The sequence below is a fragment of the Eretmochelys imbricata genome, chromosome 14 (genome assembly GCF_965152235.1).
Source record: "Eretmochelys imbricata isolate rEreImb1 chromosome 14, rEreImb1.hap1, whole genome shotgun sequence".
NCBI classification, from domain to species: Eukaryota; Metazoa; Chordata; order Testudines; family Cheloniidae; genus Eretmochelys; species Eretmochelys imbricata.
This window is the reverse complement of record NC_135585.1, coordinates 29,352,008-29,369,309: the sequence shown is the minus strand read 5'-3', so window position 1 is coordinate 29,369,309 and position 17,302 is coordinate 29,352,008. Positions and strand designations below refer to the sequence as shown.

Here is a 17,302-nt window from a genome sequence, read left to right as displayed (position 1 = left end):
GTGTTTGTGACTTTGCTGAATGTATTAATAAACGATTACAAAGACAGAAGGGTTCCTAAAGTGTGAGTGTTGCAACCGTGGACATCGGCGTTCCCAACTGAACAGTAACTTTAATAACACTGGGCCTGATACTGGGACAAGAACCTTCAATACCTCAGAGTGATAACTGGGAATTCTTAAGTAATCAATATAATTAATATACGATTCATAGATCAGGCTACAACAGGCAACTCCAAATCCATCACAAGACTATTAAAATAATATTTTTCCCCCCACTTTTCAAATAAATATTTTTCTGGCCATCACCCTTCTCAGGGCTTCCTTTACCTCCTTGTTCCTCAGGCTGTAGATCAAAGGGTTCAACATTGGAGACACCACTGAGTAGAACAGGGAAAGCAGTTTGTCGCTGCCGAGTGAGTAGCTGGATTTGGGCTTCAGATATTCACGATGCCAGACCCGAAAAACAAGGTCACCACGATGAGGTGGGAGGAGCAGGTGGAGAAAGTTTTGCTCCTGCCCGCGACTGACGGAATAGTGAGGATAGCGTGGAGGATACGGATGTAGGATACAAGGATGAGCAGGAAGGGGACCATGATGAAGGTGGCAAAGATGGTGTAAACAGCTATTTCATTCCTGTAGGTATCCGTGCAGGCCAACTTCAGCAGCGGGGGCAGGTTGCAGAAGAAGTGGTTGATGCTAATAGGTCCACAGTAGGGCAGAGGGAATATGAAAGTTGTCTGCCCGACTCCCACCAGCACCCTGATGAGCCAGGACACACTTGAGAGCTGGAGACACACACCTCTGATCATCATGGTCGTGTAGCGCAGTGGGTGACATATGGCCATGTAACAGTCATATGCCATGGCAGCCAGCAGGCAACACTCAGTGATCCCCAGGAAGGAGAAGAAATACATCTGTGTGGCACAGCCCAGGAAGGAAATACTCTTGTCCTCGGAGAATAAGTTCACCAGCATCTTGGGGGTAGTGGACGAAGTATAACCCATTTCCAGAAAGGACAAATTCCAAAGGAAGAAATACATGGGGGACTGAAGGGCAGGGTCCACCACCGTGATCGTGATGAGGAGGATGTTGCCCACCATGGTGATGAGGTACAACAGCAGCACCAGAAAAAAAAAGTGAAACTTGGAGCTCCAGGATGTTGGAAAAAGCCACAAAGAAGAACTGGTTTCAGAGTAACAGCCGTGTTAGTCTGTATTCGCAAAAAGAAAAGGAGTACTTGTGGCACCTTAGAGACTAACCAATGCTCAAATAAATTGGTTAGTCTCTAAGGTGCCACAAGTACTCCTTTTCTTTTTACAAAGAAGAACTGTATCACAACTGTGTGGTTACTGCTAGCCATGTCCTACAGTTGTTTTCTATCTGTGGAGATAATAAAATCACAGAGGCATAGGACTGGAAGGGACCTCGAGAGGTCATCTAGTCCAGTCCCCTGCACTCATGGCAGGACTAAATATTATCTAGACCATCCCTGACAGGTGTTTGTCTAACCTGCTCTTAAAAATCTCCAATGATGGAGATTCCATAACTCCCTAGGCAATTTATTCCATGCTTAACCACCCTGACAGTTAGGAAGTTTTTCCTAATGTCCAGCCTAAACCACCCTTGCTGCAATTTAAACTCATTGCTTCTTGTCCTATCCTCAAAGGTTAAGGAGAACAGTTTTCCTCCCTCCTCCTTGTAACAACCTTTTATGTCCCCTATCAGTCTTCTCTTCTCCAGACTGAACAAACCCAGTTTTTTTTAATCTTCCCTCATAGGTCATGTTTTCTAGACCGTTGATCATTTTTCTTGTTCTTCTCTGGACTTTCTCCAATTTGTCCACATCTCTCCTGAAATGTGGCGCCCAGAACTGAACAGAATACTCCAGTTGAGGTCTAATCAGCTGGGAGTAGAGTGGAAGAATTACTTCTCATGTCTTGCTTACAACACTTCTGCTAAGACATCCTAGAATGAGGTTTGGTTTTTTTGGAACAGTGTTACACTGTTGACTCATATCTAGTTTGTGATCCACTATGAGCCCCCAGATCCCTTTCCGTAGTGCTCCTTCCTAGGCAGTCATTTCCCATTTTGTATGTGTGCAACTGATTGTTCCTTCCTAAGTGGAGTACTTTGCATTTGTCATTATTGAATTTCATTCTATTTACTTCAGATCATTTCTCCAGTTTGTCCAGATCATTTTGAATTTTAATCCTATCCTCCAAAGCACTTGCAACCACTCTCATCTTGGTGTGGTCTGCAAACTTTATAAGAGTACTCTCTATACCGTTATCTAAATCACTGATGAAGATATTGAACAGAACCCAACCCAGAACCAATCCCTGTGGGACCCCACTCATTATGCACCTCCAGCATGACTGTGAACCACAGATAACTACTCTCTGGGAATGGTTTTCCAACCAGTTATGCACCCACCTTATAGTAGCTCCATCTAGATTGTATTTCCCTAGTTTGTTTATGAGAAGGTCACGTGAGACAGTATCAAAAGCCTTACAAAATCCAAGATATACCACAGCTATCGCTTCCCCCCTATCCACAAGGCTTGTTACCCTGTCAAAGAAAGCTATCAGGTTGGTTCATTAACTGGTTAAGTTGGGTTGTAGCAGGGTGGTCACCTGCTCCAGCCTTAAAGGGCTTAAAACAGCCCAGGACTGTGGCTGGGAGCAAGCAGTTCCCAGGCTGACTGGGGGAAGCAGGCTCAGCTGTGGCCACACCCCAATCAGGGCTCAGCTGGCCCTTATAAGAGGGCAGTAGGCCAGGAGCAGAGAGTCTCCTCTAGCTGTAGAGAGAGATGGGCCTGGCTGCTGGGGAGCATACCACAGTACCTGAGGTGGAGCAGGGCTGGGGAAAGGCCAGAGGAGCTGGGGAGATGAGGTGGGGATAGAGGGTGGGGGTTCCCTGGGGAGGGGAGACCCAAATCTGTGGGGTACTGCAGGGGGCAGCACCCCGGGTAAAGGGGCACCGTGGTCCGGGAGGGACATGGGGGCCAGTGGCAAGCGGGACCCTGGCCTGCAGAGGGCGCTCCGGAGGCTGGAAGAGCTAATTCCCAAAGACAACCAGCAGGAAATGACACAGGGTGAGTCCCGCACCGTGACATCGGTGAATCGTATAAGAAATTTATATACATATATACATAATCTCTGATACAACAAATTTTCAGTGGTGTTTTCATTTGTGGATGCCCAGTGTAGGACATCTGGTACTTTATGTGCAGTGGCGCTAAGATCCCACAGCTCCCAGTGACTTCAGTTGGAAAGCCAGGCTCAATGTGTCACAACTTGGACATCCAAAACAGGAGGCATCTAAAGCACGTGGCCTGTTTTGAGAACGTCAGCCTGAATCTCCCTGCTCTGTAAAACGAGGAGAGGATTGCTCTGTCTCACCAAGTAGACCAGGCTTTATTTCCTGTTCCCCAGGTCAGGTTACAGAGGTTGATATCCCTGGCTCCGATACCAGCCAGACCACATTGGATGTGTCTACACAGCATTTTGGAGCAAGCAGGAGTGAGTCTCCCAGCCCGGGTCAGCAGAATTAGCCCACCCACCTCACTAGACTTCATATCCTGAGCTCCAGCCGCACCTGCTACCATTTTCCTGTGAGAGCTCATCTGAGAGCACAGTGATCGCTATGGAGCATTTAGTGATTTAATGAAGTCAAAACAAAAATGATCAAAGACAAAACCACCCCATCCCCTGTGGGAGAACACTTTTCACAAAGTGATCACTCTGTGTCTAAGCTATCAGTCCTCATCCTCAAAGGAAACCTGCACAACACTTTCAAAAGACAATCCTGGGAGCTTAAATTCATAACTTTACTAGACACTCAAAATCATGGACTGAACAGAGACACTAGATGTATGGCTTATTACAACAATCTGTGACCCCCACTAACCACCACCCCCCCAGCTGCTTTTTTCCACCCCCTTCCTTTCCTCCCTGTGACTGGAGGGGTAGTAACGAGCCACTTCACTTTGAATGGTCCCTTGAAATGTGTGTTAACTGCTTATGCCGAACAATCTGCTCCACTTTGTATTTATCTGTGACACTCTCTGGCTTTGTCTACATTAGCACTTTTGTTGGTAAAACTTTTGTCGGTCGGGGTGTGAAAACAATATCCAGGCCTGACGGACAAAAGTTTTACGGAGCGCCCGTGTGAACAGCGCTATGTCGGCGGGAGACACTCTCCTGCCGCCGAAGCGGCCGCCGCTTGTTCGGGTGGTTTGATTTTGCCGGCAGAAGAGCGGCTGGGCGGGAGACCTTGCTGCGGCACAGCTTTAGCGGCACGGCTGCGCCGTTGTGAGGTCCGTAGCGCAGACCCAGCCTCCGTTCATTTCCCAGCCATCAAGAGCAGCTCTGTGGACGCTCAGAAGCTTGTCTCTCTTGCCACAGAAGTTGGTCCAATAAAAAATATTACCTCACCCGCCTTGACTCTCTCATATCCTGGGACTGACATGGCTTCGACAAACACTGCATCCATCCATCCATCTATCTATGATTTGAGGACTTCAATAGCGCAGACACAGGTGAGAGGTTTTTGCAGGAGTTGGAGGTGAGATTCTGTGGCCTGCCTTGTGCAGGAGGTCGGACTAGATGATCATAATGGTCCCTTCTGACCTTAGTATCTATGAATCACTTTCCTAGAGACCCAGTAAGACTGTACTTAGCAGCCAAGATCCTGATTACATTTTTTTCAGGCACAGAACTCGAAGTTCAGGGGAGTTGGGTGGGTAACTCCCTTAGGTTCCACTGGAAATTCCAGCTATTAATTATAAATTATTCCTTAGTATAACAGAATGGTAAGGGGAGAGGAACAACACACCAGCAGCTGACTCCCTGCTCCCTTGTACCATGTGTAGTCATTTATACCGATGCAAGGTGAGTGCAAAATGACTCCATATCAGAATTACCCACTTGTACTAGCAGGAGTGTTTCCATACCCAGTCACCACTCACATTGCTCACATAGAAATGACTACACAAAGGTACAAAGCAGTGGAGAAAAAGGACCAAGCTAAAGATATGCACCGATGTGCTTGGTTAAAAAGCAAAAACGTGTAGAAAAAACATTGACTTTAAAAAAATATTTTAATCTAATATAATCATGTGCTTTAAAGCTTGCGAGCAGCGTGTTGAGCAACTCTGAAGAAGCCACACCTTGAGGAGTCTGAGTATTTAAGTTCTTTTATGCCTCCATTGAGACAGGTTCCCTGATGCATTGAATCCTTGCAACGTAAGGGACTCATAGATGAGACAAAGACTTTTTCTTCTCTCTTTGGGGTGGAGAATATACAGCTTGATAGTCAGGGTCAAAGTTTCCAGGGACAGCTGTTTTGAACAAGGGATAGTGGAAAATTTTCCATCAAAACTTTTTTCACTAAAAAACTGGGTTTCCAATGGAAGACAGAAGTGTCTGCTTTGGAAGACAGGAATCCCCAAAACTTTTTGGAAAATGGGACTAAAGTCCTTAAATCGCTGATTTTGAACTTATTACCCATGAGGAACCTCATTATTTCGCTCTCTCTGAGGTACTTCTATGGCCTACATTGGAGTAAGCGCCTCACACAATTTCTTTAGCCTCACAACTCCCCTGTGATGTAGGCAGCGCTGTGATCCCCATATTGCAAACAGGGAGCAGACACACCCAGAGACAGGGGGCAGCTTTTCAAAGGTATTTCAGAGCCTAAAGATGCAGAGAGGTCCCATGTGGGATTTCAAAATCGCCTAAACAGGGAAGGGCCAAAATCCAAAAGGCCCAGATCCACAAAGGAACTTGGGTACCTAACTACCACTTTAGGCCCCTGAAGATCCCAGAGTCAGGCCCCCTCTGGGATTCACAAAACTGCTGCTGAGCTGCCGTCAAACGCAGTCTGGGCTCCTGCTTTTTTGCAGTAAAAGTTCCCAAGGTGCCTCTGGGCATGTGCTCCGCAGCCCAATGCCAACCACACAGACACCTGAGCCCCAGAGCGATGTACGAGCTGGGAGGAGATAACCAGTCCTCTGCCTCATTTGTCTGTGGGGCCCAATTTGGTAAACATGGTCAGAGCTCACCTACCAGATTGGGCCCTTTTAGGCGATCTTATGCAAAGCAAGGATGGCTGGAGTTGGGGCAAGAGGAGGACCTCCCTCATAACTTTTAACCCAGTGGTTAGGCTATGTAGTTGGGGTAGTAGGATAACACTGGTTCAAGTCCCCCTTCTGGCTCAGGGGGAGAAAGGATTTGAACAGAGATCTGCCACCTCTCAGGTTTCATAGATTCCAAGGTCGGAAGGGACCATGGTGATCATAGAATATCAGGGTTGGAAGGGACCCCTGAAGGTCATCTAGTCCAACCCCCTGCTCGAAGCAGGACCAATTCCCAGTTAAATCATCCCAGCCAGGGCTTTGTCAAGCCTGACCTTTAAAACCTCTAAGGAAGGAGATTCTACCACCTCCCTAGGTAACCCATTCCAGTGTTTCACCACCCTCTTAGTGAAAAAGTTTTTCCTAATATCCAATCTAAACCTCCCCCACTGCAACTTGAAACTGCAACTCCCCCACTGCATCTAGTCTGACCTCCTGTATAACACAAGCCAGAGAACTTCCCCCAAAATAATTCTTACAGCAGAACTTTTAGAAAAATATTGAATCTTGATTTATAAATTGTCAGTGAGGGAGAATCCACCATGACCCTTGGTAAATTGTTCTATGGGTAATCACCCTCACTGTTACAAATGTATGCCTTATTTCCAGTCTGAATTTGTCTAGCTTCAACTTCCAGCCATTGGACCATGTTGTACCTTTCTCTGCCAGATTGAAGAGCCCATTATTAAATATTGGTTCCCATATAGGTACTCAGACTGTATGGAAGTCACCCCTTCACCTTCTCTTTGTTAAGATAAATCGATTGAGCTCCTTGAGTCTATCACTATAAGGCAGGTTTTCTAATCCTTTAATCATTCTTGTGGCTCTTCTCTGAACCTCTTCAATTTATCAACTACTTGTCCACAAAGCAGAACATGTTCCACTGCTCCATGAAGCTACTGTCTGTTGTAAAGATATATAAAAGACAAAACTAAAATCATAATTAAAAACATTTCCCAAAGCTCACCAACCACAGCAGCAATCCTGCCCCTAATTCCCCTGCCTTGACCTGTGATCTTGAAGTTCTGTCTAAGACTTTGACTTCTTTTGTTTCCCATACACAAAGAGTAAGCATATACTTTCCAGCTGAGCCTTTTAAAGCTGTCTAGGGGATTTGAACACACCGTTCCCACTAGTTTTATTGTGAATTGGATGACTGAATTCCTTAGACAGCTTTGAAAATCTCAGCCTCAATGACTTTTTTTATTTTATATTAAAGGCAAACAGCAACAGAAGGAATAAAAATAAAGTATCCATGACAGAGAGCACAGTGTGTGTATCGCCTCAGTAATTTTGTTTTAGAAGTGAGCACAAAATGGTAGCTGCCCCCAGGAGACTGCTAGCAATTTAGACCCCAATTCCCCACAATACTTGAGCACATGCTTAACTTGCAGGGCAATCTAGGGTGGCGGAGGATGGGGATGCGGATTAGGATTGCAATGTCCCAAACTGTGCATGAAAAGATGGCGGAGAAGAGAGGTTTATACTGGTTTTATTTCATGCCTAGGATTTCAATATTTCTTAGGGTTTAGGCTGGAGTGCATGGTTCTATGATTATCATTTTACCTGAAGTAGAATCTAATCCACTTTCCAAAATATCAAATCCAGTTTGAAGCCCTGGTCTGGATTCTCCAGCTAGTCCTTACACTGCTGGCCAAAAGGAGGAGGCAGGTTTTAGAACAAGTCTAGAATTAAGTGGTGCCAATGTATTAACATTTAATTCTGTGTTCTCCTCATTACACGGCAGAGTTTGTTTGGTTCCACTCGATACAAGCCATGGCAGATGCAGAATAGGGAAATCAAAAGTCCATCAGAGAATTCCCCTAATGATGAAAATTCTCAGATTGATACATTTTGGTTTTTGTTTTTAACCAAACTGAAACATTTCATTTGGGGTAGGTTAGACGTTAAACTCTCTCCCCCTGAGCTGCTTCAGCGATCCATGGGTGTTGCAGTGTGGGTGCTTCATGGTCCTGTTTTCCTCTCTGAGCTGGACTCCCTGGCTGGATTACATCTCATCTGATGGACTGCAATGGAGGCATAAACAGGGGAATATCGACTAGGCGTAGAGAGGTTATTTTACCTCTATATTTGGAACTGGTGCATCAGCTGCTGGAATCCTGTGTCCAGTTCTGGTGACCACAATTCATGAAGGATGTTGATAAATTGGAGAGGGCTCAGAGAAGAGACACAAGAATGACCAAAGGATTAGAAAACACGTCTTATAGTGATAGACTCAAAGAGCCCAATCTATTTAGCTTAACAACGAAGGTTAATGGGTGACTTGATTACAGTCTATGAGTACCTACATTGGGAACAAATATTTGATAATGGACTCTTCAACCTAGCAAAGAAAGGTATAACAAGATCCAATGGCTGAAAATTGAAGCTGAAGAAATTCAGACTGGAAATAATGCATACATTTTTAACAGTGAGGGTAATTAACCATTGGAACAAGTAATCAAGCGTCGTGGTGGATTCTCCATCACTGACGTTTTTAAATCAAGATTGATATTTTTATTAAAAAAGATCTGCTCTAATTCAAATAGGAATTATTTCAGGGAAGTTTTATGGCCTGTGTTATACAGGAGGTCAGACTAGAGGATTAGTGGTCCCTTCTGGCCTTCAAATCTATGAATTTTTGAATGGTTCAAGCAGAAGGGAGTCCTCAGTGCATCAAGGGAGATGTAGTCCAGCCCACAGCTCCCACGAAGTATCATGGCTGTTCAGTTGGGTGCATCCAACTGCCCTGAAATTGAATATTTTGACTGGATTTGACAAGCTGATATTTTCATTTCAAATCATCCTGATCCAGGACAAAATATTTCATTCCAATTTTCCATCAGGAAAAAAATTGAAAATGTTTGGCTGAAACTCCTGTGAAAAATTGATTCTGACAAAACTGCATTTTCTGTCAAAAAACATGTTGGTGGAAAATTCCCAAGCAGCTGTCTCTATTTGCTCCTCTCCAGTCATATAGTGCAATATAGACTATATATTTTGTTAGCAGCTCAGCCACTTATCAGCTATCTTCACCCTTTCTAACATGTCATTGATTGACTTCTCTCCCTGCCAGCTTTCTCTCCATTTCTAATTTAAATAACCCTACAGATTTTTTTTTTTAACCTACTAAACTCGCAATCTGATCCACCTCTGTTTATGGTAGGGGATTAGCTGGAACAGTTTGATCAGAGCTGTCGCTGTGATAGAAGGATAGGTGCAGCTGCACTTTAAGAGATCAAGGACACCGCATTTCAGCACCGAGTCCTGTCGGTGGTGTCAGTGAAAGTGTGTGGACCAGGCTCATGCATGGGGGGGGGGGGGGAGGGCAGAAAACCCCCCAGAGGAGCAGGGTCCCCCAGATCCTGACTGGGGCTGGGGCTGCTGACACCCCCTTCCCGCCTTTGTCTGAGGTGTGTCCCTCTCTGTCTCCCAGCCATTGCCCTGAGCAATGGGGCTGTGAATAAGAGGCAGCTCTCCTCCCCCCCCCCCCCCCCACTACCACCCAGGCTAGACAGGAGTAGGGGAAGGGAAGGGAAAGGGGTGGTGTCTTCAAACAAGAGGGGAATGTGGAGCTGACAATCCCCACCTCCTTAGCCCCCACTCCCCCTTCCATCCATACCCATGATCCCCTTCCAGTGTTTCTCCCCTCCCCCTGGCCTGACACGCCCCACCCCCCGGAACACTCTTCCCACCCTCAATCGTCTCCCCTACCACCCATCCCCAACTATCAGCAATTCACAGAGTTTAAGGACAGAAGAGACCTTCAGGTCCTCCAGTCTGACTCCTGCGTAGCCCTTACATTTCACCCGGTTACCTGTGTTTTGAACCCAATCACTCATGTCTGGCTAATACAGCTTTCAGAATGGCAGCCAGGCTGGGTCTGAAGACATCAAGAGATGGAGAATCCCACACTGTCTTGGGGATTTTGTTCTAATGGTAAATTACCCCCCATTGTTAAAAACATGTGGGCCTTATTTCTACTTTGAATTTCTCTGGCTTCAACTTCCAGCCATTGGTTCTTGTTCTGCCATTCTCAGCAGATATTCTTCACCGATACTGACTAGCGTCCTTTTTGGTTTAATCAGAATGTCACTCGGTACTAAAATCAAACACCTTGCACACGTCTAAGTAGATCACGTCTATGCAGTTACCTTTACCAACCAGACTTGTAATCTCAAGGAATGAAATCAGCTTAGTTTGACAGGATCTGTTTTCCATAAAACCAGGTTGACTGGCATTAATTATGTTCCTATCCTTTCATTCTTTAGCAGTTGAACCCTGTAACAACTTTTCTAGTGTTTTGCCCGGGATTGATGTCAGGACAACTGGCCTATAGTTATTCAATCACCCTGCTTGCCTTTTTAGACTATTGGCACAACATTATCTCCCTCATTCCCCCTCCCCTTGCCGCAGCCCCAAACCCATCTCCTATTCCCCCTCCCACCACATAGTCCCCCTCATTCTTCACCCTCCCATATTTCCTAGCTCTGCACCCAAAATAAGGATCTGGAAATGCAAAGAGCAGCTCACCTTAGAGGCAGGGTACGTCAGAAACCCCTTCACCAAATGACCCTGCAACTGGTTTGTCAGTTTACACTTGGTTCCATTGCTCAGCATGGTTGAATTACTAACTGGTTAATAAAGTTATTCAATTTCCATCTGTTTAATCAAGGCTAACATACTTGACAATGCTGCTAAAGTAAAATCAGAGCCTGTATGTGGATTCTAGAGCTCTTTGAAATAATGCTGTAAAACCAGAAATTTTGGTTTCAGGGCAGAACTTCCTGAAGGAACCCTTCAGAATGCAGGGACCTTGCCCAGGGCCCATTCTCCGAGAACTGCCAAGGACAACAGGGCTCAAACTCAGTGTGTGGGTGTAACTTCGGTTCAACGACCGTCGTGTGTCACCTTCAGCCATTGCTTCCTGGGACAGCAGATTGCTCACAAACGTCTGGCTGTCAACAGACCCTTCGTCTTGCTGCCCATGCATATTTCACTCTCTTGGGCCTGCTTTACTGCTGCACTGACCTGGAGTTCCTAAGTTAACCCTCAATAGCAGTGATGCTTCCCGGGGGTACCCAGGGCAGTGCAGCACCCCCATTACCACCTGCCTAGAGAGGAAGTCTCGTCTGTGTCTATTGGGGGTCAGCTTCCCAACTCCGCCGGCCATGGTTAATATAAGCACTCCTTCTAGGCCTATGCAGGCCCTGCTGTCAATCTACTGGTTAGCGATAGGCACACTCCAACCCTTGAGCCCTCCGAGCATCTCCATGGAGAGTCCAGCACCTGTTCCACTGGGCACTCAGCATTTCACAGGAAACGCCCAGCACCCTGTAGGAGTGGACACTATATGCTTTCTCTGCTTTCTATAATTGAGAAATCAGACTTCAGAGTGCTGGTATTTGGAAATCTGCAAAACAAGGGTACCCCAAGCAATAAGGGATCAAAGCAGCCATTCACACAGGGGTCCCAAGAAACGCCATTGTACAAATGAGGAAACAGATCCAGAGAGGTGAAGTCGGCCAGAAACAAAACAGGGAATAGAAGTCCGGTGTCTCTGTGCCACTATCACAGTACTGACCTTTCTTCACTGTCCCACCTCAGGGCTCCCGTTCTTACAGAGTTATGGGGCCCTGAGACCTGATTCACATCTTACATTACCATTGCACATTGAAGGAGTTAGACGAAAAGAAATATTGAGTATCTGGTGCAATCCACGGTAAAGGGGCCTGGTACAAAACACAGCGTGTGCTCACGTAATTACAGACTATCGTAATGGAGACACAGAGAATGGCATCTCTCGGCCTTGGTGCCTCATTGATGAGGTGTTTTAGAGCAACCCACAACAGCAGTGATAAATATCAGACTAATCAAACCACAAAGACCTGCATCCCTAAGCCAAAACAGCGGAAGTATCTGTCCCAACATTGAGTGCAAGCTATAGCAGCCGCTGACCTCACCTAAAAAGCCAGATGGCCAGTGAGAGAAGTGACTCAGACTCATTACAGCAAACCAGCTTATTTCCCTTTCACGGGCACTGAACAAACTACGGTAGGACGATCTGAACCCTTTTGACAGCAGAGAATTTAGTGACAGCCTTTCCCAGGATCTCTTTGACCTCTCTGTTCCCCAGGTTGTATATGAGGGGGTTGACCATGGGAGTCAGGACTGTGTAGAAAACGGAGAACACTTTGTTCAGGTCTCTCAGTGTATCAGTTTTTGGTAGCATGTAGACAATCATTATGGTCCCATAGAAAATTGACACCACGATAAGGTGAGAGGAGCAGGTAGAAAAGGCCTTTTGCCACTCAGTGGTGGAAGGCATTTGCAGGATGGTGGTGAGGATACAGATGTGTGTTGCCAGCCTTCATAGAAATGGCAAGAGAGTGCATATAGCAGCCAGCATGGTAGTGACAAGCTCCATCATACGTGTGTCACTGCAGGAGAGTTTTATTACTGGGATGAAGTCACAGAAGAAATGGTCAATTTCATTAGGGCCGCATAAAGTTAATGTCAGCAGCCAGAGAATGACTTATCCAAGTGCCAACTGCTAGCTGGAGGAGGATCTCCCATTCATAAGGGCTTCATAATGCTGTGGTTTGCATATCGCTAAATACCAATCGTAGGATATCACTGCCAGGAGAGAACACTCTGCAACTGCCAGGAAACCAAAGAAATAATATTGTGTGAGGCAGCCGCTAACAGAAATGGTCCTGTCCCCAGTCAGGAGACTGGCCAGCATCTCAACCCTCCTGCCCAGGGTGTAGCAGGTCTCCAAGCAGGACAATTTGCCAGGAAGAAGTACATGGGGGCGTGAAGCTGCTGATCAGCCACAACTAGCACAACGATGAGGACGTTCCCAGCCACGGTCACAATGCAGATGATGAGAAGCAGGAGGAAGAGAAAAAACAATGAGGAGTTCTTGTGGCACCTTAGAGACTAACACATTTATTTGGACATAAACTTTTGTGGGCTAAAACCCACTTCATCAGATGCGTGGAGTGGAAAATACAGTAGGAAGAAATATATACAGAGTACATAAAAAGATGGGGGTTGCCTTACAAATTCTAATGGGACAATTCAATTAAAGTGGGCTATTATCAGCAGGAGGAAAAATCACTTTTGTAGGGGTAATCAGGGTGGCCAATTTCAAACAGTTGACAAGAAGGTGTGAGTAACAGTGGTGGGGGTGGGGGGAACGAAGAACCCCTTCCGCTGCTGTAGTAAGTGGCTACACAACAGTAGCACAGCTACAGCGGAACAATTCCAGTGTAGACGTGGCCTTAGAACGATTCTGCAGCCTGGTAGTTCAGCATCAATCTCCACTGGATGAAAGCCACTGCCCCAGTTTGTGTTCTCGAGCCAGTGTCTGGGCTGGTAGCCAGAAGGCGATGGGGGCATTTGAATATAAATTCTTTTAAATTCATAGTTATTAAAGTTTAACAAATGCTGTATTCTCATTACCTTGGAGAGTTTGTTTTATCTCCCCCAGATACAGACCATGGCTGACACAGAAGGGGAAAATCAAACATCCACCACAGGATTCATCCTCCTGGGACTCAGGAATCTCCCAGAGCTGCAGATCCTTCTCTTCCTGCTATTTCTAGCAATCTACATAGTGACTGTGGCTGGGAACATCCTCATTGTTACGCTAGCTGTGGCTGATCAGCATCTTCACACAGCCCCATGTACTTCTTCCTGGGGAACTTGTCCTGCTTGGAGACCTGCTACACTTCTGCCCTCCTGCCAAGGATGCTGGCCAGTCTCCTGACTGGGGACAGAACCATTTCTGTCAGAGGCTGTATGACAATTTTATTTTGTTAGTTTCTTTGGGGCTACAGAATGTTCTCTTAGCTGCTATGTCTTATGATCGGTATTTAGCAATATGCAAACCAGTGCACTATGCAGCCCGTAAGAATGGCAGTTTATGCCAACAGCTAGCAAGTGGGTCTTGGATAAGTGGGCTTCTGGCTGGCACCACACCAATGTCCTTCACGTCACAATTATCTTTGTGGCCCCAATAAAAAACAACAACATTTTTTTCCTGTGAATCTACAAAAATAATAAATCTCTGCTGCAGTGACACCTACCAGCTAGAGCTTGTAACCACCATCCTGGCTGCTTTACTCACTCTGCCCCCATTTGCATTAACCCTGGCATCCTACATGTGAATCATCTCCACCATCCTGAGAATCCCTTCCACCACTGGGAGGCAAAAGGCTGCTCTACCTGCTCCGCTCACCTCAGCGTGAGACCATAATCACTGTATCAGCTTCCAAAACCCAACACACTGAGAGACCTGAGCAAAGTGTTCTCTATCTGCTACCCAATTCAGACTCCCATGGCCAATCCCTTCATGTACAGCCTGAGAAACAAAGATGAAGGAAACCCTGAGAAAAATGGTCAGTAAGCATGCAGATCAGTGGTTCTCAACCTTTTTGGGCTCCGGACCCATTTGTAAATGTTTATGGCCTGTCGCGACCCAGTAAACAGGCTGCGGGGGAGGCCCTGGGGTGGTTTTGGCTGGGTCCTGCCCCCCAGGGGAGTTGGGGCGAGAACTGGGCAGGGCCCAAACTGGCAGCTCCTGCGCTGCAGGGCTGGCTGGGCTGGGCTGGGCTCTCCGCTCTGGGCATTGCCACCTCCGGGGTTGCAGCGCCGCTCAGGTTTGCCCCCCCGACTGAACCAAATTTGTGTGTGTGGAGGTGTGACCTGGCTCATGGGGGTGCAGTGCCACTCACTCGGATTTGGCCTACCTGGACTCCTGCCATCATGATGGCTGGGCCAAACCTGAGTGGTGCTGGGACCCCAGAGCAGAGCTGATACTAGGCATTAGCAGACTAAGCAATCGCTTAGGGCCCTGAGCAGCTCAAGGGGGCCCCCTATTAGTTATTAGTATGTGTGCTGTGGGGGGGTCCCCCAAAATATTCCTGCTTAGGGCCCCCAATGGGCTGGCACCACCTCTGCCCCAGAGCTTGCAGTGCCTGGAGCAGGGGGATGAGCCCAGCCAGCCCTGTGGGACAGGAGCTGCCATGCCACCTTTGAAACATTCTGGTGACAATTTCTGGTCTCGGCCCACAGGTTGAGAAACCCTGGTCTAGATTGTCTGAGAATTCAGAAATCTCACTTTAAAAAATAAAGACGAAATGGTGACGAGCGCAGCTGCTTTGCTGTTTGATACTCAGACGCTGTGTAGCCCTTTCTTCTCGCTCAGTCTTTGGTCACGTGCGCTTATAACATTTGCGGATGTGCAAAGATTTAAACAGGTAAGAGGAGTCCGTACTGGCATCATTACAGTCAGAATCAACTTGAACTGTAGTTTACCTGCTGAATTTGGATAATGATATTTTGGTGAATTGTAGCCAGAGCTCTCCTGGTATAAGGAATCTTTGCGTTGCTGTAACTGCCAGGTATAAGGGCTTGTGCCAGTGTAATTATATTGGTTAAAAAAAAAATCACACCCCTAATAGACAAAGTTATTCTGGTATGAAATCTAGGACAAACTAGAAGAAGGTTGGTGGGCAGAGCTCTCCCTGAAAGTCTTCCGACCTCAGACATGGCTTTTACCAGCCAAAAAGTGATTTTGCTTGTAGAGCTTATACAGATGGGTTCCCTGAAAGAAATAAGCTATATTAGTAAGAGCACATTTTTTGTTGGTACACCCAGGTCTACGCTAGGGATTTTGCTGGGGAAGAAGTGTCATTAAAAAGCCTAACCAACATTACTGTACTGGGAAACATTTCTGTTTAGACCTGGCCAGAGACACAACTGTATTATACAATGGCTACTGGGTAGCAGCAGAGGGTAATGAAAGGAGAAAGGACCATTTTACTCTGGGAAAACCCCTAGAGGACCGGAGATAAGGAAGAGGGGACAGGCTGTTATACAGTGTAATGACTGCTAGAGGAGAGTGGAAGTTAAGGACAATGGAAAGAGGCAGCTGCACTCTACATTTGCTGCCACTGGGTGGCAGCAGAGAATAAGGACCCCGCCCTGTTGTGTTACTGACGCCCACTGAGAGCCAAGAGAAAAGGACACCTACAGAAGAGCGTTCTCAGCCGAGGTGCTGTGGCTGCTAGATAGCCAGGCAGCACCAACGATAAAGACTATATACTGCGCACTAGGTGGCGGCACAGGGTAAGGGATACACATGGGGGAGTCTATTGTGGAAAATATAGATCGCGAGCGAGACGTAAGAAGCCATCAGTGAGAGCCAGGAGGATTCTGTAGAGGATAAACAGGAGGAAAAGATGAACTATACTTCAGCTTCGAAGAATTAGATTTTTCTTGGTAAATGTTGATTTCACCCAACACAAACTGATGAAAAAAATTTCCATTGATGACCATTGAAATTTACAGATCGGCAAAGAACGAAAAATGCTGCTTGAGAACTTAGAGTTTGATTTAAGGATATTTACTTGGTATGTTTTGACACGGGATGTTAAAAATTTGTATTTTAACAGTTTAAAGCTTTAACTTTTTGAATCTCAACAAGTACTGTAATTAAATAACTATTGACTGACCCACCCACGGTCTGATCCCCCATAATTTTCTGCAACTGAAAATGTATTTAAGTGGTTTTTATTTTTATGGATTAAATCAATATTATCCATTGAAACAAATAAAAACCGACTTCTGCCAAGCCTAGCAATAGGTGCCCTTTTCTCTTGCATTACTCTCAGCTCTCACCTTGTCCCAGTAGCAGAGATGCCCCACTCCTTTGGGACACTGCTTTGCCATCTTAGGTCCATTAGACGCTGTAGCAGCATAAATAGTATAAAAGTTGCAATGTTGCTACCTAGTGACTGTTACACAATGCAGCTACTTAGCGAAGGGATGTCAATCCGGAGCCCTCTCAGGGAGTCATTATTCAACATATCAACATTTTCACTGCTTTCCCAACACCCATCAGCCTGTGCCATGCCATTGAAACCTGGCGCCTGAGCTATAAAGCACCTGGGACAAGGAGCACACAGCATCCTTACCCCTCTGCGCATTCCTCCACCCAGGGTCCTCATCTCACAAGTGGTTCCCAAGTTCACAATCTAGGAGTTCCCACAAATATCCCAGTGTGCAGCACTACACTCAGCCTGTATCCAACGCAATCTACGAGAGTGGGGAGCAAATGTTTTGTGCATCCCCTCTCCCAGAGAGCTCAGGTAGACA

The 17,302-nt window shown here is 46.3% G+C and overlaps 1 pseudogene; it reads right to left on the bottom strand.

Moving 5' to 3' along the window:
* Nucleotides 1–279: 279 nt before the first annotated feature.
* Nucleotides 280–16,876, bottom strand: LOC144274974 (olfactory receptor 10C1-like; annotated as a pseudogene).
* Nucleotides 16,877–17,302: the final 426 nt, after the last annotated feature.